At 32.1% G+C, this 27,458-nt stretch overlaps 1 long non-coding RNA gene across 1 annotated transcript in view; it reads right to left on the minus strand.

Moving 5' to 3' along the window:
* Positions 1-207: 207 nt before the first annotated feature.
* The window catches only part of LOC145269227 (uncharacterized), a 49,405-nt gene continuing 22,154 nt past the window's right edge, over positions 208-27,458 (minus strand). The window contains exon 2 of the long non-coding RNA XR_013864962.1: positions 208-606. This is a non-coding gene — a long non-coding RNA (uncharacterized LOC145269227). The remainder of the gene's footprint in view (positions 607-27,458) is intronic.

Below are 27,458 nucleotides of genomic sequence, written 5' to 3' on the forward strand. Positions count from 1 at the left end.
ATTATTTCTTTTTCGTTTTGTATTTATCGTTTTTATTTCCCTATCTTTCCTTTTTTTCTCACATTTAGTTATATTATATTTATTTATTTATTCATATTTTTTATATCTTTTCTCTCTGCCTTCTTTCTTTCTTTCTTTCTTTCTTTAAATGATTACTTTTTCTTTTTAATTTTAACTTTATTTGCTATTTAAGTTCAATCCGAAATTTTATTTTATTTTTTAAAATTATTATCAAATTTATTTATTTTTCTCATATTTTATTTTGAATTTTCATAATTTCCATTTTAATATTAAATTTGTTTTCTTGCTTATTTTGATGTCTTTAAAATAAAAAAAATAAAAATTTAATATTTTTTTGTTTTGAATTTTCATGATTATCGTTTTTTTTTAACTTAATTTTGATTTGTCTTTCTGACTTTTTTCATCATTCTTTCTTTCGTTCTTTGAAATTAAAGAAATCTTAAAAAAAAATAAACTAAAAAAAAGTCACTTTACATAAAAAAATATTTCTTGTTAAAAAGGTGCTTTCAGATTCATTCAGATACCTCTACAAGGAAAATTGTAACTCTTGGTTCTTCGAGGAATTCAGAATCGTTTGACCAATAACTGAAAATAAAGAAAAAGAAAGAAAGGGCGTCATTAATTTTTACAAAGTTATCAAAGTTATAAAACGTACAAAAAACATCACTTTACGGCATATCAACCCTTTTCGGGTTATTTAATGCCGAATCCAGTTATTTTGGAAATAGTATTCATGTTGCATCCAGTTATTTTGTAGAAGGTTTTTCTTTTTAAATTAAATTCTCCAAGCTTTTTGTATCTTCAATTGTTAGTTTGTAGTGTTTGGTTTGGTTGTTTTATAGTAGACTAGCGAGGGGTACCCGGCGTTGCCCGGGTATTTGGAGGTGTGTGTGGTTTTGGGTAAATCAAAACTCCGGGTGAGGGGGGGGGATGTTAAAAAAAATGTTTTGGTAGATAAGTATTCTTATTCTTTAAGCTTTTTGTATCTTCAATCGCTTGTTTGTAGTGTTTGGTTTGGTTGTTTTATAAACAAATTTTAAGCTTCAAGATTTTTATATCTCCAAATATTTATTGGTCCTGAATATGACCTAAAACTATATCCAGTGGTGAGGCCCCAGCTTGCGGGCTTTGATGAGTGGGGAGCCACCCTTTAATTGCCATTGTTCCCAGGTTCACTCTGACCCAGAGTGGTAGTACGTGTTAGGGTCCCAACTATGGGTTAAATAGAAACCGACTTGAAAAAAAAATATATTCTATTAAAAATTTTTCTTCAAAATAACTGGATTCGGCATTAAATAACCCGAAAAGGGTTTATATGCCGTAAAACAAAAACAACCAACCAAATATTTATTTATAGAGTTTGGTTTGATTGATTTGTTTTACGGCATATCAACCCTTTTCAGGTTATTTAATGCCGATTCCAGTTATTTTAGAAACAGTTTTATGCTTCAAGTTTTATTTTTATATCTTTAAATATCAACCCTTTTCAGGTTATTTAATGCCGAATCCAGTGATTTTGGAAATGGTATTCATGTTGTATCCAGTTATTTTCTAGAAGGTTTTTATTCTTCGAACTCTTTGTATCTTCAATCGCTAGTTTGTAGTGTTTGGTTTGGTTGTTTTATAGTGGATTTTATCAGTTTTGTTCCCTGCAGAACATGAATGAGTTTTGTAATGGGAGAGGGAAAAGGGTTACATTATTAATGTTTGGTACATTTTTAAGCTAGGAAACCAGTCAGAAAGTGGGGGAGATAGAAAGAGAAAGGGGTGGTGGAGGTGGATTGTTTTTTGAGGGGTTTGGTTTTGCAGAACATAATTACGTTTTGCAAAAGAAGCAAAAAAAAAAAAAGAAGCAAAAAAAGCATCAATGTTAGGTACATTTCGTCTCAGGAAGCCAATATCTTCAGACAGCCTGATTTGGTAACACCAGTCAAATTGAATGAGTACGTTAATAAATCCTTGATAATACAACGTAGGTTTGGTTACAGACGATACTCACGCATCCATATAAACGCGAAAACAGAAAATTCTAGCTTTCTATGGATTCGACCATAGTTTTTTTTTTTCAATTATGTCTTTTTCTTTAGGTTACATTGGTTCTTTTGTTTTACGGCATATCAACCATTTTCGAGTTATTTGTTTAGAAACTTTGTTTAGATAGTTTGGTTCGATTGTTTTATTTTACGGCATATTAATCCCTTTCGGGTAAATTAACGCAAAATAGAGTAATTTTGGAAAAAAAATTTTTTTTTTGCTTCAAGTTTTTTTTCATATCTTCAAATATTTATTCATTGCGTTTGAACATTTGAAAGCAATTCGACGAAATAGAATGCTAAATATTCTAATTTTAGTGTTTTATGGATTTATATGTTTGGTCTACAGGTCTTTATAGTTTGTTGTTGACAAACTATTAATAAATGAAATCTTTGTCTGCCATAGCTGTTTATTCTCTTTTATTTTTTATACGTATGCATAGCCAACATGACACATTGTGTATTTTAGCAACAACCATCGTGCTATGAAAATTACCTTAAATTCCTCACCCCCACGTTATTAATCTTGACGAAATAGAATGTTAATTATTCTAATTTTAGTGTTTTCAGACATTCTTTCTGTGGTGGGGTGAGTCTTGCAACTGTGGCCGATAAAGGAAGGCCACGCAGTTTTGCCAATGAAAGTTTGAAAGCAATTCGACGTGACAAAGATATATCTTACGAACTTGAGGCCAGCATCACAACCGCATCTTTCATCATGGGTGGCATCCTCTGCTTGGTGTGGGATTGCGAACCCACGTGACTTATAAAAGTAACGATAAAGCAGGGCAGACTCTTCTATGGAAGGCGAAAAGGTTGTAGGCCACTACATTTCGAAGACGGTTTTGTACCTTTTCAAGGCAGTAACGAGTGCTCTTAGGAGTTACTTTCCAGATGTGGCAACAGTACCCCATCAGTGTTATATAATAGTTTATCCGAAAAGGGTCTGTTGTGTAATGTGTGCCATAGTACCATATGTCGATATTGGAGGGTGGGGGGAGGCGGGCACCTGTTTGAACGAATATTCATTCATTTCCAAGAACGCTGTGGAACTCTGTTCCGTCTGCCTGTTTCCCACCGGACTACAACTTGGATGTGTTCAAGTCCAACGTTAACAAATTCCTAATGAACCGCCCCCTTAAGTAAACACTTCATCAAATCTCCACACTAACGTAATGTACTTGCAATAACCCTTATCCCTGAGTGGCTTCCGGGCCTTAATAAGTGGTAGTTTTTATTTTAATTCACTTTCCAAGTGTCGATCGCAGAAGCATGGAAAGTGAACATTTTTGCTTGCGTGGTTAATTCTAGGTCTTCATTCTGAGACACGTGAGCTCCCTTCCCAGTGAAGGGAGGACGACCTGTTAAACCGTCCGCTCTGCTCAATGTCTAAATTCCAACTCCAATGTCCAGCTAACTCGATTCACGTAACTCACACGTATATCCTGTCAGCTGAGCAGATGCTTCCGGTAAACTTGTCTATGATCTAGCTTTGTCATATTTTGACAGGTTTTTCTTTACATTCATCTCCCGTCTATCTCTCCAGTTAGATGATAGATAGAGATGGATAGATATAGAACTAGATAGATAAATAGATCGAGTGATATATCGCTAATACGCAGAGATAAATAGATAGCTCGACAGACAAATTAATAACTAAGAATTCCTTTCTTGTGTTCGACCTACCACATAACATTAGGACGTGTTTGACTCTTGTGCGTATGCATGAATAAACTTTATTTACTTCTTATTGAAATGTTATAAGGATTGGCATGTCGTACAACAAAACAACCAAACCAAGCTCTACAAATAAATATTTACTTCTTAGGGAAAGAACTTATCTTTACTTTTATATAAAAGAAACTTTGTGTGTGCGTTTGTTCCCTATGGGCGCCAAAATGGCTGGACCGATTTTTATGAAATTTCATACGAACATACTTTATGTGTCTGGCAGTGTTCTTAGATAATTTTTGTATGAATGAGTAGAAAGATGTTTGTTCACATTACACTTGAACATCTGCATGTCAGTACAGTTGGGAAAGCAGAATCCCGGAAGGGAGTTCCAAAGATTTGCAACTCTGCGGAAAAAAACTACTGGAGTAAAAGGCTTTCTTACCCCTAGGGATCTCTACTGTGAAGGGGTGGGACTTAGTTGTTTGTCGGGGCTAGTCACGTCGAGGAGGTACAAGTGCTTGCAGTTCGTCAGAGCATTCACCATTAAAGTATTTGTAGAACAGGCAGAGGGATGCAACATTTCGTCGATGGGACAGAGGCTGAAGCCTAAATGACAGTTCAGGACCGATCAGGTTGGCGACTCTTTTTTGAATCCTGCCCAGGAGTGATAGCCAAGCAGCAGATGCACCTGCCCAAATGTGACAATAATATTCCATATATGGGCGAATGGTGGCCTTATAGAGGCACGGGATACTTTCAGGTGTAAGTAATTTTCTAGCACGGTAGACAGAGCCCATCTTCTTTGCAGCAGCCTTGGCAATGCTCTCAATGTATATATCCAGTTCATGTTCCCTGTAAACGTTAGGCCGAGGAGTTTAAAAGAAGTACTTTCAGGCAATGTGTTCTTGCCCATTGCTATTGGTGGTTGAGAAGGTTTCTTGTAGCTATTGAAGGAAACAAGCTTAGTCTTGGCAGCATTGAATGTGACCATCCATTTTTGTCCCCATTCTATTACAGATTTGAGGTCATCCTCTAGTGTTTCTGCCATTTTCTTAGATATGTGTTCATTTGTTTTTCCCTTTTACCATTTTATTGTTCGAAAGAGAAAAGGAACTAGTTTAACTCCGGAATTATTACGAAGAGAGAAATTATAAATTTATGAATAAGAAAAGACGATTTTGTTTGAAGGACACTGACTCACGACCGTAAATTGTACAAAGCATCACGAAAATTCGATTGATGAAAGCTGTTCGATGAGAGTGGCGGAAAATAACTTTTTAGGAGCGATCAGTATTTTTAGAACGGAAAATGAAAAAAACAAAACAAAGGCGGGACATATCTATATAATAAACAAATACAAACGGTCTTCGGGCCAAACTTGTGGCGAATGGTGAGAAGTTCCCGGTTATGATGGGGTTTGTGGAAGGAGATAATAATTAGGAAGAAAAAATTTGCTACTATGGTAATATTAGGCGTTTAGATTGTGACGCTCCTAGGAATAAATATAATACTTTATTATCACGGATGAATGCGGCTAAAATATGCGAAAAATTTACGTAAGTAGTTGTAAGATTATAATGAATTTATATGTGGCGTCTACGTTTGTAAGCTATAATGTTTTATTTCTTTAGGGAAATAATTGATCCTATTTTAGCAGTATAGATATTTTTTTTATACTAGTGTAACTTTTTTTTTACATAGGAATCACTACTTATCAAGGTCCGGAGGCCACTCGAGGATAAGCGTTAATGAGCGTACGGTAGTCAATGGGAAAATGTAGCAATCGTTAGTAGTGGAAATTTGGTAAATTGGATCACTTAAGGAGACGGCTCATCAAGAATTTGTTTACGTTGGACTTGAAGACGACCATTTTAGTAATATGGGGATATTTTTGTTTTATACTTTGTAAAGTATTGTACGGAGGAACTTGATTCGTTTCGTTTTATTCAAAAAACTATTATACATTCTTATTTTTATACATTTCCTTATTTTTCGTCCTTTTCCTTAAACGATTGTCACATTCTTTATCTCTACAATTATATAAAAGTCATATTGTCTGAGTTATTTCCTCATAGCAAATTTCATGCAAATGTAATTCATATGTCTGGCAGTGTTCTTGTTATATTTTAACGAGTCGCTTATTATACTTAAATCTTTGTATGTTCTTTTGTTGTTTATGTTATAAAGGATATGAGAGTCTTAGAGTTCATGTGTGTGATCATGTTGTGAAATATGGAGACATTAACACATTAGTGAAATATATATAAATAGAGAGAGTGTTTATAATTGAGAGAGATTGCATATAAATACATTTTGAGAAATTGTTTTCATATCTAGATAGACAGACCGATAATTGAGAGGTTTGCATTTATGCCGATGGATTGACAGGTTGGCATTTATGCTTTGACAGTTCGTATGAACGGGAGTGTTTGTATAACATAAATAGACACATTTACTTTCTAACACATATATTTTTTTTAGATGATGAATTTCAAATAGTTTGTACACATAAATAGACAATACCTTTTTCATGTAATGATGGACACAGGAGACGGCAGTTATAAAAACACATTGAACATTTATTCTTCCCTAACCGATTGGGGCTTTGCGTACAAGAATTCAAAGGTTCACATATTAAGTTTCAAAAGTGATCGTCTCGCTTCTAGACGATTGAAACCCATGTCTGCACCCAGACTATCGTCTGTCGATCTCAAACTCCCTCTGAGTTTCTCACTAACTCACTCTCAAACTAACTAACTAACTCTCACTTCCTATATTGAGAAATCCATGCATGTCCGGCCACGTGACCAAACTCACGTGCCACCAACATGCGCGAGTCGCACGTTTCCCAAACATTCTGATTTTCCAATAACCTATTTTTTCTTTGTTATTTTCACAAAGGAATTCAACCTACATATCTAATTTATTTAACCCATATTTTATTATCCACATTCTTTATAATAATTGAATAGTTTATTTATTATTTATTTCACCAGAATTAACAATTTACTGGACATTCCATTTAAACCTATTGTTCTTTAAAACTTATATCCAAGGTTCGATTTCTGCTTTCTTTCATTTTATTTTCATTTTAAGTAATCTATTTTTATACTTACATGAAAAGGGGACAGCCCTTATCATGTAACATTCTTAGATATGTTTTGTACAGAAATTCATCCGATAACTATAGAAAATCATTTCTTGTTAAAAAAGAAAGAACTATTGACATCTGGAGATATAGCTCAGTGGCAGAGCATTTAACTACAGATCGAATGATCCCCCTGTTCAAGCCCGGGTGTACCCCACCATTTTATTTTAATGCTTTTCTTATTAATAAGTTCAATTTACGAATAAAAGATGAATTACCATTTAAAATCGCCGCAAATTATTTCTTCGTTTGCATATTTTAAAACTAAACATTAAATCAGAAGTGACTTTTCCTGGGCATTCCTCGTCAATCCCAAATATCAAATATATATTTTTCAAAAAATATATATATATATTTTTTTTACATAGGCATCAGCACATTATCAAGGCCCAGAGGCCACTCAAGGATAAGGGTTAAAGAGTGTACAGTAGAAATTGGTCAATATAGTAATCATTAGTAATGAAAATTTGGTAAATTTAATAACTTATATGGAACGGCTCATCAAGAACTTATTTACTTTAGACTTGAACACAACCATATTGTAGTCAGCCGGAAAGCAGGAAAACGGAAGACAATTCCACAGGCGTGCAGTTCTAAGAAAGAAGCTTTCTTCATGGAATCTACGTTTAGGTTTAGGCACAGATAAAGAGTGGGGGAAATTATTGATAGTGTTTACAGCTAGACGAGTGTTTCTTGTGAAAGTTTGGCGAGGGGGGACCATAGATTGAAGCTCAGTTGAACACTTTCCATGAAAATAACGATACATCAGAGACAAACTCGCAACATCTCTTCTGTGAGATAGAGGTTGCAAGGAGGAGAAAAGGACATCTCCTACGAGGCTACGAAGTCTATTTTGAACTCTATCAAGGCAGGATAAGTCCTTTCTAGCAGCTTCTGCCCAGATGTGGCAACAGTATTCCATCCTTGAACGTACCTGGCTCTTATATAGATAGAGAATTGCATCAGCAGTAAGATATCTACTGGATCAATAGAAAGATCCCACCATTTTTCCAGCGGCCTTGGCAACAGATTTGATGTACGTGTTCCATTTAAGATCAGGAGTAATGGTCAAGCCCAGAAGCTTGTCAAAACTTGAGGCCTTCTGAAGACCCTTTACGCACAGAGATAGTTTGTTCTTGTTCCAACAGCCATGATCCGGTAGAAGTCTCAAGTAATTCTAGCACAGGGAAATAGTTCTTCGTAATATATGATATTCAATATTGATTCTATAATAATACATTTAGTAAGATCATACGTTGCGTCTACGTTTGTAAGCTATGTTTTATTTCTTTAGGGAAATAATTGATCCTATTTAAGCAGTATAGAGATATTTTATTTTTTTTTTATACTTTTAAAAATATTAAACAAAGAAACGCCTATGACATTCTTTATCTCTACAATTATATAAAACTGCTCGTCTGAGCTCCAATCTCTGATCCCCCCTGGCTAATCTTTCACGAAAAACACCCGTCTAGCTGAATCCACTGTCAATAATTTTCCCCATTCTTTATCTGTGCCTAAATCAAAACGTAGATTCCATGAACAAAGCTTCTTTCTTAGAAGTGCACGCCTGTGGAACTCTGTTCCGTTTGCCTGTTTCCTACCTGACTACAACTTGGATGTCTTCAAGTCCAACATAAACAAATTCCTGATGAACCGCTCCCTTAAGTAAGACACTTTATCGAATCTCTAATACTAACGATTACTACGATACTATCCCATTGATTACTGTACACGCAATAACCTTTATCCCCGAGTGGCTTCCGGACCTTGATAAATGGTGACCACATGTAAAAAAGTCACTGTATGTATGTGTGTGTGTGTGTGTGTGTGTGTTTGTGTGAGTTCCTTCCTCATATGTTCCCAAACGGCTAAGATTATCTTTTGTAAATTACATAAAAAGATAATTTATATGTCTGACAGTGTTCTTAGATATGCTTTGTACAGAAATCCATCCAATAAGTTTCGTAAATGAAAAAAATCCTAAAAGCAGTTTTTTTTTTATAGATGAAAAATTTTTCACAAGGGATTTTTTTTATATTTTACACCGTCAAGGGAGATAATAAAATCTTAGTAAAGTATTTCTTCTTAAAAAACAAACAAACAGAATTATTGATATTTGGAGGTATAGCTCAGTGGTATAGCATTCGACTACAGTTCGAATGATCCCCTGTCTAAGCCCGAGTATACCACACCATTTTATTTTAATTTTTTCTTATTAATGAGTTCATTTCCGATAAAAGAAGACCATTAATAATCGCAGCAAATCATTTATTCTTTTGCATATTTTAAAACTAAACATAATCAGAAATGAATTTTTTTTTTAGAGTTGTCATCATCAAGCCCAAACATCAAATATTTTGTTTTGTTTTTAATATTTTTTTCGAATTAGTCCACCGGGTAAATAACTTTTTGTAATAGCAGTAGAGGATTGATTCTATAATAATATATATACAATCTGCATAAATTAAAATATCATGTCTAAGCGTATCTTACGGCCGGGCAACACCGGGCGGCGATCTAGTCTTTATTTGATAAAGTACTTTTTTGAACAATGAATAACAGAAAAAACAAATTTATACCTACGATTTTTTGTTGGTGCAAGAAATTTGTCCGGTTTTTGTTCTGGAAACATTTGTCTTGTTAGAAAGAAAAGTAAAGTAAAAAAAAAAAAGTATTATTCATCTTTTCTTTTTGAATTATAAAAATGGGTTCAATTGGTTTCAAGTTTTTTTTTTCTGAAATTCATTATATTGTTTTTTTTTTTGCATTTTGCATTTTTCGAGGAAATAATACGAAGATTATACGAATAATTTCGATTATTTTTCTATATTTTTTTTTTCATCATATTTTCTTTCGTTTTTTTTTCTTGGTTTTATTTTCGAAAACCTTGTTTAGTGCATATTTTTAATTTTTAAGACACTTTATCGAATCTCTAATACTAACGATTACTACGATACTATCCCATTGATTACTGTACACGCAATAACCTTTATCCCCGAGAGGCTTCCGGGTCTTGATAAATGGTGACCACATGTAAAAAAGTCACTGTATGTATGTGTGTGTGTGTGTGTGTGTGTGTGTGTGTGTGTGTGTGTGTGTTTGTGTGAGTTCTTTCCTCATATGTTTCCAAACGGCTAAGATTATCTTTTGTAAATTTAGGTTCAATTGGTTTGCTTGATTTCATGTTTTTTTTTTTTTTTTTTTTTTTTTTTTCTTGGTTTTATTTTCGAAAACCTTGTTTAGTGCATATTTTGAATTTTTTCCCCCTGGAAGTACATGAAAAAAATTCGGTTTCTTTTTTTTTTTCTTTTTTTTTTTTTTATTATTTAGGTGTAACTACACTTTAATAGCGAAATTAGAAAAACGAAAAAAAAAAAAATCAATTAAAAATAACAATGGTATCTACTGACATTTTATGTTGATTTCCACTAAGAGTCCTGGTGATAAATTTGCTCTCTTTGATTGAGCACTATCAACGACCCTTGTTGGAATTCAATGATTCTAATCTTTTGAATATTTTTCAACCTGGAATAAAAACAAACAAACAAACACACACACACACACACACACACACACACACACACACACACACGCACGCACGCACGCACGCACGCACGCACGCACGCACATATATATTAAATAATAATTATATTATTATTATAATAATATACTATTAAAATATTATATAATAAAATACTATTAAAATATTATATAATAAAATACTATTAAAATATTATATAATAATATACTATTAAAATATTATATAATAATATACTATTAAAATATTATATAATAAAATACTATTAAAAATAAGTTTTTATGCAGAATATGGGCTATGTTATTTTTTTTTTCGATAAGATTTTTAAGTTAAATTCAATTTTTACGATAATTTTGTTTTATTTAATTGTTAGGTGAAAGTACTGAATAATGACACCCTTCCTCTGGTAAAAATCTGTTGCTACCAGATCAGGCTGTCTGAAGATATTGGCTTCCTGAGACGAAACGCACCTAACATTGATGCTTTTTGTTTTTCTACTTCCTTTTGCAAAACTCAATCATGTTCTGCAAAACCAAAAACAATAACCCACCTTTTCCCTCCCTTTTCTTTCTCCCCATTCCTCATTTCTCTTCATCTCCCCCCCCACTTCCTGACTTTTTTTTTTTAACTTAAAATGTGCCAAACATTAATACTGTAACCCTTTTTCCTCTCCTTTTGCAAAACTCATTCATGTTCTGCAGAGCAGGGAACAAAAACGATAAAATCCACAATAAAACAATTAAACCAAACACTACACACCAGCGATTGAAGATACAAAGAGCTTGGAGAATTAAAAAAAAATCCTACAAAATAACTGGATACAACATAAATACTATTTCCGAAATAACTGGATTCGGCATTAAATAACTCGAAAAGGGTTGATATGCCGTAAAATAAAACAACCAAACCAAACCACTAAAAATAATTACATCTGCTTAATCGGTATGTTAGATTTATTTAAATGTTACTGTATTATTTAAAAAAAAAAATACTTTTTCGATCTTTACCGTAAAAATCTTCGCCATATTGTTTTGAGAACACGTGACATAAAAACATGGGAAGCAACTCACAATTTATTTAAAGAAAATGGCAATAGTTACCTCCCCTTAGAACATTCTGGTGATTTTTTTTTTTTAACCAAGCATTTTATTTTCGCTAATTTGTCGTTCAAAAATGTTTTCTTTAATAATATCGTTTTTCGTCATTTTTGGATATATTCATTATTGTAACATGACAATTAAGTAGGGACCATTGGTTTGCATTGGAATTCAATATTAAAATTGTTCAGATCTTAGATATTAAAGTATAATTGCACCATTAATTATTTTTTTTCTTTCCTCTTTATTTTTCAAGGAATTATTGCAAACGTGAATTTTGGTTCGTTTCGTTTTATTTAAAAGAAAACCATCTTAATTTTGTATATTCTCTTTCTTTCGTCTTGATCGGCTTTTTTTTTTCAAGCAATTATCGTTTTTTATTTTTGACTGAATTTGATTTGTCCCGACTTAAAAAAATGTTCTAAAATACATCTTACATTGTCTTGCATTCGTTGTTTGTTTGTTTGCCATTTTGTCGTTTTTGTTTTCTTTATTCAGTACATATGCAGCATAAGGACCGTGCTATCGGAATCGTCCAGTCATTTTACAGAAAACGGCGAAAGGTGCCGAATGTAAGTTTCGTGATTAACAATTTTTTTTTCGCGCAAACGTTGGCCAATTTTTTAAGCCTAATATATAAAAGACTATATGTAATCCATTTTAATTTATTTTTAATCAGTTCATCTGCGTGTCACGTTGGTACAGTGGTAACGTCACCAGCTTTGAATGCTACAGTTTTATTTTTTGTTTTCGATTCTTGTTGCAATGATAAAAGGGAGATTGCAACCTTTCTCCTTTCTTTTCTTAGATAACGACCAACATGCCTGACGAAACAAATAACACTTAAGAATTGTAAAATAAATAAATAAATAAAAAATAACATTCTAATTTTCGTACAAATTATCCAATGATTATTCACGAATATTGTTTTCATTTTTTGATTAATACTTCATAAAATTTGTGCAGGCAGAAATAATATATTTTTCATTTATAAAATTGACTAGCGTTTGTACGAAAAAAAAAAAAGAAAAAACAACAAAAAAAAAAAACAATTTTTAATCACGAAACATTATTAAAGATGTCTCCCCTTTATTAACCAAATTTTTTTTCACACATACGAAACCACGGCAAAATAATAAAAAAACACAACTGCAAGTAAGCCAGTAACTTTTCTCCTTTCTTCTTATTGTTTTTTTAAAATATTTTATATATATATATATATATATATATATATATATATATATATAATAAACTAATGAGAACAAAAAAATATTTCTTTATAATTTTGTACCTTTTTTTCAAAGGAGTCGCTACTTATCAAGGCCCGAAGGCCACTCGAGGATACGAGTTCGAGTGTACAGTAGTCAGAGGGGCAATGTAGTAGTAATCTTTTGTAGTAGAAATTTGGTAATTGGGATTACTTAAGGGGGTGGCTCATCAAGAATTTGTTTACATTGGACTTGAAGACAACCACATTGTAGTCATCTGGAAAGCAGGAAAACGGAACAGAGTTCGACAGGCGTGCAGTTCTAAGAAAGAAGCTTTGTTCATGGAATCTGCGTTTAGGTTTAGGCACAGGTAAAGAGTGGAGGAAATTATCGATAGTGGTTTCATTTGGACGAGTGTTTTTCATGAAAGTTTGGCGAGGGAGACCATAGATTGGAGCTCAGACGAGCACTTGGCATGAAAATTACGAGAAAAGATACGATAGCATTGTTCTTATACTGTATAAGTACCCTTTTTTCCTTTTTTTTTTTTTTTTAAGTTTTTCTTTCAAAATTCTTTGTCGTTTATTATTTTCCTCTTTAACAACATGGTTCTATTCTTCTTTTAAAATTTTTTTTTTGTATTTTATTTTCGTCATGTTTTTTTTTCCTTCCTTTTCTCTTTTATTCAGTTTTTGTTTTTCTTCCTTCTAAGTTCCTTTTCTTTCTTTTTCTTCCTTCTAAGTCCTTTTCTTTCTTTTTCTTTCTTCTAAGTCCTTTTCTTTCTTTTTCTTCCTTTCTAAGTCCTTTTCTTTCCTTTTCTCCCTTTCTAAGTCCTTTTCTTTCCTTTTCTTCCTTTCTAAGTCCTTTTCTTTCCTTTTTCTTTTCTTTCCTTAATCTTTTTCTTCTTCTTCTTCTCCTTCTTTAATTTTTCTGTTTCGATTTGCCCTTTTCTGTCTTTTCTATTTCTGCTATTTTTCGTTGATCTCAATGTTTTCTTCCTCCCCCCCCCAAGAAAATTCAGTTTTCGTTTCGTTTCGCTTTAATTATATTATCTCCAGTTTTAACTTTTTCGTTCACTTGTTTTCTCTGGGTTTTATAGAATTACGTTTTTAACAAACCAGGTTGTTTACGAAATGTGGAACGAATCAAAAGAAAGAAAAAAAAACTTAAAAAAACAAAACAAGAAATAATAAAAAAATCAAAACAAAAAAGATGATGCTACACGTCACAATTATCTCTCTCTCTCTCTCTCTCTCTCTCTCTCTCTCTCTCTATATATATATATATATATATATATATATATATATATATATATATATATATATACTAGCAGTTCAACCCGGCTTTGCTCGGGCCCTATGTACTTTCATAACTTGATGTGCATATGTATATATATATTAAAAAGTTTGACTCCTGTCTAGGTAACCTACATCTAAAATTTCAAGTGCTTACAACCAAAATTGGCGGAGGAATTTGGTAGGGTCTGCAAAGGTCAACTCTTTAAACTCTGGCCTCTTGCCAGCCAAATTCTCGCCCATAAACTGATTTAAAAGCTTGCTGCATGTCTGAATACCCTTTATGTAAATTTTCTAATGTTTAGACTCTAAATTGGCTGAATAGTTTGCTAGAGACCGCAAAGGCCAAAGCTTTTTAACTTTGACCCCTTGGCAGACAAATTTTCGACCAAAAATCGATGAAAAAAGCCTGTCCCTATGTCTGAATACACTTTATATAAAATTTCCAAATGTTTAGACCAAAAATTGGTTGAGTAATTTCGTAGAGACCATAGAGGTCAAATATTTTTTTAAAACTTTGACCCCGATTGTGACACCTTAACAAGTATTATTTTTGGTTCAAATAAAATTAAAAAGTTTGATCCATGTCCTTGTAACCTACATCTAAAATTCTAAAAAAATTGGCGGAGAGTTTTCAAAGGTCAAATCAATTTGACCTTTCACAGTCAAATTTCTGAGCGAAATCCGATTAAAAAGATTTTCCCAAATCTCAATACTCCTTATATCAAATCTCGAGTCTGTAGACTGAAAACTAATAAAGTAGTTTGGTAAGGAAATGTACACACAGACACACACACAGACAGACATTTTCACTTTTATAGATATACTAGCATTTCAGCCCGGCTGAGCAAAAAAAAAACAAAAAAAACCAGTAAATTTTTTTTTAATTTGACCCCTATTACGACCCCTTAAAATTTATAGTTTCGGGCTCAAATCACTTTATTAAGTTAGATCCAGGTTCAAGGAACTAATATCTAAAATTTCAAGTGTCTAGACCCAAAATTGTCGGAGGAGTTTGGTAGAGTTCTTAAAGGTCAAATCGTTGCAATTTGACCCCTTAACAGCCAAATTTCTTGCTGACACCCGTCACATCGATTTTCCCAAATCTCAGTACCCGGTATTTCAAATTTCGAGTCTATAGACTAAAAATTGACAGAGTTATTGCGTAGGGAAATGTACTCAGACAGACACACACACAGACACACAGACAGACACACAGACAGACAGACACGTTCACTTTTATAGATATATAAATTTGTTTGGCTTCTTTCTTTCACGACATATTAGACATTCTTGAGTTAATCCCCGTCTAACTTTATTAGAGCTGTCATCGCTTTCTCAACCAACTTTTTTTCACACATACGAAACCATGGCAAAAAAGAAACCAATTCCAAGAATACGAAACTATCTACGAAGCCAGTAACTTTTCTGCTTTCTTTCCCAAGTTAACGACAAACATGCCTGACGAAGGTCGAAGGCCAAACCGACCGAAATGTTGCATAAATAAATTGTAAAGAAGTTCAGTATCTAGTTTAAAATTTAATTGTTGGTTATTGTTTGGAAAAGAAAATAAAAAAAAAACTTTGCACAAATAATACTCGAGATGAGTACTCTTGCAGAAAAAATGAGTGAAAGTGGATTATTAGGTCAAATCCCTCCTTTGTCAGGAGACTCCCCCCTAAAAAACACAACAAAAATTTAATTGATTTTTCAGTTTTTAAATCAATTTTTGGTGGCCATATCACTTTTTTTTCTTTGCTAAAAAATGTTTGAATACAATTATTTTCTAACATAAAAGAGTAACGTCTGTTTTTTTTTTTTTTTTTTTTTTTTACAAAGGAGTCACCACTTATCAAGACCCGGAGGCTACTCGAGGATAAGGGTTAATGAGTGTACGGTAATCAATGGGACATTTGCGGTAGTAATCTTTAGTAGTGGAAATTTGGTAAATTGGATTACTTAAGGGGAACGGCTCATCAAGAATTTGTTTACGTTGGACTTGAAGACGGCCATATTGTAGTCAGCTGGAAAGCAGGGAAACGGAAGAGAGTTCCACAGGTCTGCAGTTCTAAGAAAGAAGCTTTGTTCATGGAATCTACGTTTAGGTTTAGGCACAGATAAAGAGTGTGGAAAATTATTGATAGTGGTTGCAGATAGACGAGTGCTGGTACAAAAACTTTCTAAAAATGTCACTAATTAATATGCATGAGCTGTAAGGTGCTTGTTGTTTCATTGATAGCTTAATGTTGAAACATCAAGCCAGCGCTTCTGTAGAAAATGTTCAGTCTTAAATTAACCAAAAAACAAGTGAAGGATGCGAGGTCGGAAGCTACACCAACCGAAACATTGCACAAATAACACTCGAGATAAGACCAATAGTCCGATCAATACAAATAATATCAACAATCAGACCTCATCTAAAAAAATTCAGAACTTAAAAAAATATAACTTTGTAAGTTTCTTACAAATTGTTCAATAATTATTCAAGAATATTGTTTTAATTTTTCGATTAATTGTTCTTGGAATTAGCTTCGTACTAGCAGAAATAATATATTTTTCATTTTAAAAATTGACTAGCGTTTGCGCGAAAAATCATTAAAAGAAATAAAACGTCACAATTATTTGGGATTGGTTTGGTTTCTTTTACGGTATATTAGACATTTTTGAGTTATTTAATGCTAAACGTATTTTAAATATATGTTTGAATGATAAATATGCTCAAGAATGTATCTATATACTAGCGAGACCTGTGGAAATTCCACAGGGGATTAAAAAATATGTCCATATGACTTATGTGTGCATATCATATATATATATATATATGTAAGCATATGTGTATATAAGTATATATAGTTAAATGTGTGGAAAAATATTGGAATCGTCCCATCACTAACACATGCACACACACAGACACACACACATGCACGCACTCATATATATATATATATATATATATATATATATATATATATATATATATATATATATATGGAGAGAGAGAGAGAGAGAGAGAGAGAGAAAGAGAGACAAACCCGACAAGCTACTAAGTCTCATCCCTTTACAGTAGAGATCCCTAGGTGCAAGAAAGCCTTTTACTCCAATAGTTTCTTCCCCAGAACTGCGGGTCTTTGGAACTCCCTTCCGGGATTCTGCTTTCCCAACTGCACTGATATGCAGAAGTTCAAGTGTAATGTAAACAAACATCTTTCTACTCATCTCCCTTCATAATGACCCCGCTAATTAAGTCCCTGATAGTAGCCCCCTGTTTCAAAGGTGCACTGAGCCTTGTTTGGGGTGAAAACTGAATTAAAAAAAAATTTTTTTTAATAGAAAAAACTCTTTTCTCTTGTAACATTTCCAGTTTTATTTAATGTTCTCTCAGCAATCCTGGGCAGGGAGCCGTACGGTCTTGCAATCTCAACCACGGAGCCGTACGGTCTTGCTAGACCTCTCAAAATTTCTTCCTAACTCCCAAAATTCGCCCTTGAAGCCCGTTTAATAGAAGGCATGTAGTCGGGATTGTTAGATCCAACCCCTGCTCGATAGCCAATCAAAACTGGTTACGTAATTTCCTTAATCTGGGCGACTGGTCGACAGTAATTGTTCATCTATCATGATTTCCCACGACCAGCCTTCTTTTCGATTATCGATACTTATCGATAACATTCCGATACAAAAATTATCTAAGAACACTGCCAGGCACATAAAGTACGTTCGTATGAAATTTCATAAAAATCGGTCCAGCCATTTTGGCGCCCATAATAATATATGTATATATATATATATATATATATATATATATATATATATATATATATATATATATATATATATATATATATATTAAGTAATGTGATTTATAATTTAAAAATTAAAAAAAAAAATTTTTAATTTAAAAATCAAATTTTAATTAAATTAAAAATCAGTTTCATAAGAAGGAACAACAACAAAGTCAATTATCTGTACGATCGTTTCGGAAATCCGTGCTTTTTATTTGTGGTATACATGAAGTCACGTAGAACAATTATACATAGTTTTTTTGGTAAGCACGGTCTCCTCATCAGCAAATTTAGGAGGATTTCTATTGAATTTAACAGACACCAAAAATAAACCTAGCATTAAAAGTAAGGCAGATGAATCTGAAAAATTGAAATAAAAGGTTTGGATTTAAAATTTATAAGAAAATTAGTATAGGTTAGAGATAGAAATGAGTAGAAAAAATATATATTTTTTGAATTTACATAATAAATTTGATTTAAAAATATATAGAGATAGTTACCTTTTAGTTTTTATTTTTTGAAATCAGGAACTGTGTTTAAAGTAGTCATTTAGATGTTTGCTATAGCTTTTTATTTTATTGAATGATGAATTTTAAAAGGGCGACGCTCGTGCAGTAAATTGTTTCCGTTAGCGTATTTTGATTTAAAGACGCTACAGTTAATATATATAGAGAGAATATTTATTTTGCAAGTTTTTAAGGGGAGATAATTGTCATGTGTTATTGGCTTTATTTATTATTTGATTTACGGGTCTAAGGGCGGTAATTAGTCTAACTTAATTTATTAAATAATAACACCAACTTAAATCAATCTACCGATCAATTACTAATCAACCCACCACATTATTATCCAACAATAGACCTAACGGAAAATAATCATAATAATCAAGAGGTAATATATATTGGTTCCACATCTGGCCCAATAAAACATAGAATTTCAACGCACAAACATTCTTTTAAAAATAACTCTCTATCAAACCAAACTACTCTATCCAACTATATTTGGCAACTAAAAAATAGCAATATTTCTTTCAACTTAAAATGGCAAATAATTGAGACTTGCAAATCATATAAACCAGGAGATAAATTTTGTACACTATGTACAAAAGAAACCCTAAAAATTTTAAAATATGAAGATATAAAAAGCACAACCAAACTAGTAAATTCAAGACATGAGCTTCTAACATGTAATCATAAACGTTGGTTTAAATTTAATAAATATAAACCACCTTAAATCATTAAAAATTACTCATTAGTAAAAATAGATTACAATTTTTTTTTTTTAAATAAATTAAGTTAGATTAATTACCGCCCTTAGACCCGTAAATCAAATAATAAATAAAGCCAATAACACATGACAATTATCTCCCCTTTAAAACTTGCAAAATAAATATTCTCTCTATATATATTAACTGTAGCGTCTTTAAATCAAAATACGCTAACGGAAACAATTTACTGCACGAGCGTCGCCCTTTTAAAATTCATCATTCAATAAAATAAAAAGCTATAGCAAACATCTAAATGACTACTTTAAACACAGTTCCTGATTTCAAAAAAATAAAAACTAAAAGGTAACTATCTCTATATATTTTTAAATCAAATTTATTATGTAAATTCAAAAAATATATATTTTTTCTACTCATTTCTATCTCTAACCTATACTAATTTTCTTATAAATTTTAAATCCAAACCTTTTATTTCAATTTTTCAGATTCATCTGCCTTACTTTTAATGCTAGGTTTATTTTTGGTGTCTGTTAAATTCAATAGAAATCCTCCTAAATTTGCTGATGAGGAGACCGTGCTTACCAAAAAAAACTATGTATAATTGTTCTACGTGACTTCATGTATACCACAAATAAAAAGCACGGATTTCCGAAACGATCGTACAGATAATTGACTTTGTTGTTGTTCCTTCTTATGAAACTGATTTTTAATTTAATTAAAATTTGATTTTTAAATTAAAAAATTTTTTTTTTAAATTTTTAAATTATAAATCACATTACTTAATATTGAATTAGCTCTAGGACATTTAACTATCGAGCTTATTATATATCTAAATTACAACGAGCATTTCCTGTATTTTAATTAAACTAGTAATTTCACTATTACATTAAAATACACTTAGCTCTTTAGACTATTATTCTAATCTCCTTTAAATTATATATATATATATATATATATATATATATATATATATATATATATATATATATATATATATATATATATATAATGAGTGAATTGAGACCACAACAAAAGAAAAAATCGTCTGGTAACGACACTCCCGACTATTTCTAGAAAAAAAAAAAAATAATAGTAAGACTCTACGTTTTGATCTTATTCCGAAGGCCTTGCAGTCTGAGAGACACTAATCTGCAAAGTCGAGCAAATTGCTAGGGTGCATTTATTAGCGGATTATATAATATGAGAAATGTAACCCACCCCCCACCCCCAACAAACAAACAAGCAAATATTGCAACAACAACAAAACAAAACTAAATAAAGATCAAAGTGTAGTATCTGTTCTTCAGATGCACTCGCCAAGATCAAAGTGTAGTATCTGTTCCGGCAGATACTGCAAGCTATGACTAGCTATGACTAGCAAAGACCAGATGTGGGGGCAACCCCACATGCCTGACCATTAACCAGCTCCCATTTCCCACCTCTCGGGAGCTGGTCCCCCTTTTCCCTTCCCCTCCCTTCACTCCTCACATTAAAAATCGGCCTTGTGCCTAATTTGCTCGGTGGGGGAGCAAATAAATGCCATCTGTTCTTCAGATGCTACACTTCAATTTCTTGTTCTCTATCGGTGGAGGAGAAATCCTTCACGACTGAGACAATTTTTATTTTTGTTCCTTTTCTCCACGTTAAAAAAAAACGACCCTGGTGTCTAACTCTGTCCCGTGGGGAGGCATTGTAAACAGGAACAACAACAACAACAACAACAACAACAACCACAACAACAACAACAACAACAAAAAATAAAACCAATATGGCGGACGCAAATAGCGTATTCAACCGGAAATACAATACGGACACAACGTCGGCTGCCATTTATAGTTCGGAGGAACTTTCAAGGACGGAGTTTATTGAATTGAATACACGTAAAGTTAGAAAAAAAAAATGAATTAACTCATTTAATTATATTATTTCAATCAAATGAGCCAAGACATAGGAAATTGAAAAGGAATAAATACTACTACTACTACTACTACTACTACTACTACTACTACTACTACAACAACAACACGGGCCTCAACTTTAATTAGTCCCTAAATAGCTACTCTTCAGATACTTAAATACATTTGTTATATATACAGGGTGACCCCCCCCCAAAAAAAAACCGGCCCTGTCGGTGGGGGCATTAGAATACGCCGACTCCCCCCCCCCTGCAGAGGGTAAAAGTCCCTCAATGGGGGTCCTGGATATGACCTTAAACTATATCCAGTGGTGAGGGTCCCAACTTGCGAGCTTTGGGGAGTGTGGAGCCACCCTTTAATTACCATTGCTCCCAGGTCCACTCTGACCCGGAGTGGTAGTACTTGTTTGGGTCCCAACTATGGGTTGAATAGAAACCGACTTGCAAAACAACAAATATATTCTATTAAAAAAAAAATTCTTCAAAATCACTGGATTCGGCATTAAGTAACCTGAAAAGGGTTGATATGCCGTAAAACAAAAACAACCAATAATCATAATAATAATAATAATAATCATAATAACAATAAAAATAACAATAACAATAATAATAATAAAAATAATAATAATAATAATAACAATAATAATAATAATAATAATAATAATCATAATAATAATCATAATAATAATAATAATCATAATAACAATAAAAATAACAATAACAATAATAATAATAATAATAATAATAATAATAATAATAATAATAATAATAAAGGGCGAAACCAAACAGCCAAGTAGTCAAGGAGGAAGAAGAACCAAGGAGTGAGCACTAACCAGATCTCCACTGTATAAGTGGGAAGAGAATTGGGACTTTGGGGAGGCTTATTGCCACTCAAATTCCAGTTAAGACCAATGGCCACTGCCAACGAGAAATCAATGGCAAGCAGCTGTTGCGATAATGCAAATTTATTTGCAAATGGTATCGAAAGAGGTGGAGGGTACTAGAAAATCTGGGGGAGACTTGTTGTCACTCAGCTTCCAGGGAACACCACAGACTGCATCCAATGAGATCTTTGATAACCTGTGTGAGAGCTCCTTGTGAGCCAATACTACTACTACTAATAATAATAATAATAATAATAATGATAATAATGATAATAATAATTATAATAATAATAATGATAATAATGATAATAATAATTATAATAATAATAATAATAATAATAATAATGATAATAATAATAATAACAATAATAATAATAATGATAATAATAATAATAATAACAATAATAATAATAATGATAATAATAATAACAATAATAATAATAATGATAATGAGGAGAAGAAGAAATGCAGAACTTACTGAAGAATAACCAGCAGAAATCGAACATATCAAAGACATTATGAAAGAGGACAACAACGACTATAACACTAATACTACTAATAGAACCCCCACCCCCACAAAAAAAAGTAAAAAAGTGATATGTTTCATTTAGAAAAAGGGATTGAGTTTTACAAACCGGAAACAAAACAAAACAAAAAGAGAAATGTATCCGTTCGGGATGATGCTAAGTATCACCCCAAATCTAAATTGGATGGATAGCTGTTTTGTAGGGCGTTTTTTTTTTTTTTTTTTTTTTTTTTTAATATGTATATTTTTAATAGAAAGCACTAGTTATGATAGCGCTTAAAGAGAGACATAATATTTAAAAAAAAAATCAACCAATCAATTAAATCGATATGTATAAAAATAATTGTTTTTAAAGGAAAAAATATAATAAAATGGTTTAAAAGGCAGCGTATGATTCAGTTCATGGAAACGCACGCGTCCGTGGACGCGCACGCGTGTGTGTATATGTGTATGTGTGTGTGTGTGTACTATACAGGGCGGAATAATAAAATTGTCGCCCTATAAAAGGCGAAATGATTCCATTTCCGTTTGATGAAAATCGGTTTTCTTTTATTGTTGAAGATCATATATTAGTTGGCCAGTTGTGTACAAATTCCTAGAGCGATAAGAGCCTTCTATCATGCCTGAAATTGACAATGTTCAACGAGTGAAATTGGAGATGCGCCGCTGTACAACTCGTGCTCTCTACCGATCCAAGATATGAGAACAGGACCATTGCCAGCACCCTCAAAAATGCATCGCTGGATTGCCACGAATAACGAGCCGTGCCGAGAGTGATGAAAACAAAGTTTTCGGCCACAATTATGGTCTTTGGTGTGGTTTCAAATGAGAGCCACCTCACATCTTCAAAATCGGCTTGAAAGTCAACACCAAAATGTACCTGGATGAGCTGAATGGTGGTGATAGCCTAGTGCAATCAGGTGGCCGTTGGCAGACTCTGGGTGTGGCAGCAGGACTTGGCTCCGGCCCCAAAGTCTAAAGGATCCCAGGTTTGGCTTCAGAAGAGTGCTCAATAAAAGAAGAGCAAGATACGCTAATGTAATGGTTAAAATCACAAATTCTTGATTTTGAGAACTGCTTTCTTCTGTGGAAATTTTTTTTTAAGTCGCCTGACGAGAACTTATGGTTTTAACCAACAATCTGTCCGAAACATTAGCGTGCCCAGTGTCACGACCTTACAAATTTATTTATATTAATATTCTTTCTCAATCATTTTATAATCCTGAAAAAGCCCTCCGAAAATGATGACGAAACGTTGATATTTTTCTTATGTTATAAGATTTCCTTTTCTTTTTCCCATATATATATAACCCCCCCCCCCCACGGAAACGACACTAACCCTATGCGGGTTTAACCGGCTTCCTCCAAAGGAAGAAGTTCCTTGGGAGCATGAAATTCACAAATGATCCACAGTCGCATGTATATCCCCTGTCATGGGAGATAAAGACGTTAGAGTTTTGCAACTCTTGCAGGGGGAGGGTGTCGACTTCCTCCTGCATACCGCGCCCGGAATTATCAAATTGGTCACCCATCTGGTACTGACTAGGCTCAGCGTTGCTTAACTTTGGTTATCTAACGAGAACCGGTGTGTCAACGTGATTATCCCGTACATGAAATGTATAAATAGTGTGTGTGTGTGTGTGTGTGTGTGTATAATATATATATATATTTCAGAGGAAACATAATTTAATTAAATACCAAAAAAAACACAAGAAACGGGCAGGTGAAATTATTAAAATATCCTTAAGGCCTTATCGTCTGACCCTCTAAGAGGAAACGTCAGAATGATAAATTAAAAACTAAGAAACGAATGAGGGAAGAAGGGAATTTTTGGTTTCAGTTGGAAGAACAGTGGAAAAAAAAAACTGCCTCAAGCCAAGATCGAAACCCGACCCCCCAAATGACAGTCAAGGCCCTCACCATTACGCTATACGGCTGCTGCCGCGAGGGTAATGAATGTAACGATGTTTTCACATATATATAAAGAATATATATATATATAATATAAGGAGGGAAAAGATCTACCTTAAACCACTAACCTAGTTTTAAAACAGATCCTTTGTTCGATAAAATGCATGCCCATTGGCTGATAGGAAGGGGCGCGGTGGATACTAGAAAGCTGATTAGCTAACTAGAAATCCTCAACATATATAAAAACAAGAAGCAACCACAGAATTCGCGCATAAGCCTGACGAATCCTATAGTGGATGAAACGCAGAATATTCAGTGTAGCTTAATCGCCATATATATATATATATATATATATATATATATATATATATATATATATATATATATATATATATATGCGCGCACGCTTGTGTGTGCGTGTGAAATAAAAAAGGAACAAACCAAGTTATGTGTTCATCAACGTTTCGTCTTTATTACGAGACTTCCTCGGGATGCATGAAATTAAGAAAACGAAACACCAGTTGAAAATATATTATTTTATATTATTAGATCAAAAATATATTTTCAAATATTTGTACTGGTGTTTCGTTTTATTAATTTCATTCACCCAGAGGAAGTCTCGAAATAAAGACGAAACGTTGATGAACACGTAGCTTGGTTGTTTGTTCCTTTTTTTTTTTATATTTCTCTATTTCATCGGAATACTATTTCCATCATTCTAATCATTTATATATATATATATATATATATATATATATATATATATATATATATATATATATATATATATAAATGATTAGATATATATGTATGATTTAGTAAGTTATAGAGAGATACAGACAGATAACCAGTAGGATGGATAGATAGATAGATTGATACAGAGATAGCGAGAGTGAGAGAGAGAGAGAGAGAGTGAGTGAGAGAGAGAGAGAGAAAGCGAGAGAGAGGGAGGGAGGGAGGGAGGGAGAGCACCACCATAAAAAGGGAAATAGAGACATAATTACTGACAGAGAAAACGTGTGGGGGAATTAAAAGCAAAAGGAGGATAGATATAGATAGATAGATAGATAGATAAATAGATAGATAGATAGAGTGATAGATAGATAAATAGATGGATGGATATATATATATATATATATATATATATATATATATATATAATTTAGTAATTTAAATTTTATAACACGAAATGTTTAAATTTCAACTCTAAAATTTTTATTATATGCAAGACAAAGACTACATTTCAAGAAGTATATCTCCTTAATCTATAGGTTTCCAATGTTTACCCATCTCTTCAGGGAGAAAACATTAGCAAATATTAGAATAATGTATATAACCCAATTTGCTAAATTTAATAAACAGAGAAAATCATTATTAAAAGTTTTTAAATCATAATATATATATATATATATATATATATATATATATATATATATATATATATTAATATATATATATATATATATATTAATATATATATATATTTATATATATATTTATATATATATTAATATATATATATATATATATATTTATATATATATATTAATATATATATATATATATTTATATATATATATTAATATATATATATATATTTATATATATATTAATATATATATTAATATATATATATATATTAATGTATATATATATTAATATATATATATTAATATATATATATTAGTATATACGTATATAATATATATATATATATTAATATATATATATTTCTGTAGAAATATATTTTTCTGATTATACATCAATCCTTATATAAGAAGCTCAATGTGCATACAGAGCAATATATAGAATAAATGACAAAAATTTATATTCCAAAATTTATGATGTTGACAATTTTTATATTTTATTCCTTTACATCGATTGATCTTTACAATTCTTGACAGTGTCTGTTTTGTAGCGCAAAATCAATCACTTAATAATTATATTAATGAGTGAATATATATATATATATATATATATATATATATATATATATATATATATATATATATATACTATCATAGAGTAAGGGAGTATATATATATATATATATATATATATATATATATATATAAGTGTATAATATTTGATACTACTAGTTTATATATCTCCACATATAATATCATGAGGTAATATAATCGTATATGTATATTTACAATATTAATTCAACAGGCTCACTACATAAGTTTCGTTAGGTAATCGTATAAAAATATATTCATGGCAAGTTAGCTACACAGCTACGTCCATGTTTCATTTGCACAATAAATCATCATTTATCCTGACGCTTTCCTACACGAATGAAATATTGACCGCTCATTGTAGCTTTTCATACTACACACACACACACACACACACACACACACACACACACACACACACACACACACACACACACACACACACACACACACACACTGACACACACTGACACACACTGACACACAGACACACACACATACACACACACACACACTGACACACAGACACACACACTGACACACACACTGACACACACACATATATAATTGTAGGTATTTAATAAGTATTATAGTAAATACTTATGTCCGCCCAATTTAAGAAAATCATTTCTTATAGTTGAGCACTTTCAGTTGAATTAAAGTCGGTCAATTTAGCTCTTATGGGCAGATCATCATATACTGATTAGATCACTCTGACTGACGTTAAAAACATTTTAATAAATAAATGTTTAAAATTCAACAGCATTTCTCGTGGTTAACCGTAGCCGAATTGATACGGCCCTTGCTTATAAAGCCAGGGATGGCTTCTATCGCCGGGTCGAAGAATCTATCGACTGGAGTTAATCGTGACCCCACTGCACTGATGATTCCCGAAAGGATGAAACACTAGTGTCTGTAGGTATGTAATAATTATTATAGCAAAAAATTATATATATATATATATATATATATATATATATATATATATATACACACATATATATATATATATATATATATATATATATATATATATATATAATTTCCGATCGAAGGACTATATAAAAATTTTTTTTCCTTCGTTGGGAAATTATTTTGTCATTAAGTCAATTAATTTAACGTATCATCAACAAACAATAGTACCAATGCTCCTTAAGGGATCGTCAGTTATTTATTATGGAACACTCTTTCGTGGATTTAAAAACAAAATAGTATATTAAATAATGGCTCCCCAGCCTTGTGC

The sequence above is a fragment of the Euprymna scolopes genome, chromosome 45 (genome assembly GCF_053919585.1).
Source record: "Euprymna scolopes isolate OS-2025 chromosome 45, ASM5391958v1, whole genome shotgun sequence".
Classification (NCBI taxonomy): Eukaryota; Metazoa; Mollusca; class Cephalopoda; order Sepiida; family Sepiolidae; genus Euprymna; species Euprymna scolopes.